Source organism: Miscanthus floridulus, chromosome 8 (assembly GCF_019320115.1).
Source record: "Miscanthus floridulus cultivar M001 chromosome 8, ASM1932011v1, whole genome shotgun sequence".
Taxonomy (NCBI): Eukaryota; Viridiplantae; Streptophyta; class Magnoliopsida; order Poales; family Poaceae; genus Miscanthus; species Miscanthus floridulus.
The window spans coordinates 186,962,208-186,963,496 of record NC_089587.1 but is presented as its reverse complement, the minus strand read 5'-3'; positions in this window follow the sequence as shown (position 1 = coordinate 186,963,496).

Genomic DNA, 1,289 nt, shown 5'->3' with positions numbered 1-1,289 from the left:
ATGATTATACTGAATCCTAGGCAAACCTCTTGGATCAATCCTCCTCTAATCTCTTGCTCTCATAGTCATACCCTTTCCTTTATAGTTGACTCTGACAACATAGTTGGGTAAAACGGGATCACGTACTTCAAGAAGGCCATAGTCCAAGCCCTAACCTGGGTGGTGCACTAGAGGTGCCTGCTGCTCCTCCTCTATCTCCTTAGAGCTGTCACCATCCTCTGACTCTCTGCTAGTGCTCTTCCTTTTCCTGTGCTCAAGTCTGTAATCCTCAGTTTCATCACCAGAAGAGGGGCTGCTATCACCATCACCACCCTCTCTATACTATGGAGCACCCCTAGTGGCTCTAGAGGGTCTCCTGCTGCTGCCCTGCTCCTGCTGACTGAATCTATGATGCAAATCCTATCGTGCCTTCTTGTATTTCTCCAAAGCTGGATCATGCCTATGCTTGGACCTAGGCTCCTATCTTTCACTCATGGCTACTGTCCTGTATCCAAAGATATGCAAGGAATTTTAGATACATGCCAAAAACTTAATCTTGAATTGCAATTAGACGTAGAATCTTTTATTCATGGTTTTACAATCACCTTAACATGCCACTGTCATTAGGTTTGCAAAATGTAGATACAAAAGAAACTAAGCCTAATAAACAATTCTCAAATTGGATTGAATCAAAAGGAAGCAGAGGGCCTGCTTTGCTGGGTCATATCGGACACGTCCAGTAGGCATACTAGACACGTCTGGTGTGCACGCCCAGCAACCCTAACCAGGGTCCTTAGATTCAAACCTTCACGGATCAATTCCAAACTTTGGGCATTGCTTCTAGACAGGTAATGCAGCATCTCTACCGAAGGGATTCCAAAATTATGCTCGAAAGAGGTCCGAGATTAGGGTACCTTGAGAGAGTGAATGAAGATGCGATTGGAAAACCAAGTCCTAGAGCCTTCGATCTTGATGCAAATCTCCTTTGATCCAATCTCCCTCACTCCCTTTTCATGGTGGAAACTCAAAAACGCCAATGAAGGTCAAGGAGAGGTGGCTAGGTTGGCTAGAAGGAGGAAAAACTAACTTGGCCGGAGGGGTATCAGCCGTTTTATAACCCCGCTTATACCGGACACCTCCAGTATTTGCGGGCTGGCTATTCTTGTTCCAAATTTCATTCACTTAATCCCAATCCCCTTCTCTATCATTTCTTGATCCAAAACATGTATGTCCTTGATCCAAATAAGGTGTAAATACTTTTCTTATACAAATGCCATGAGTATCACTTCTCTTTTCCAAATATTTGGCAT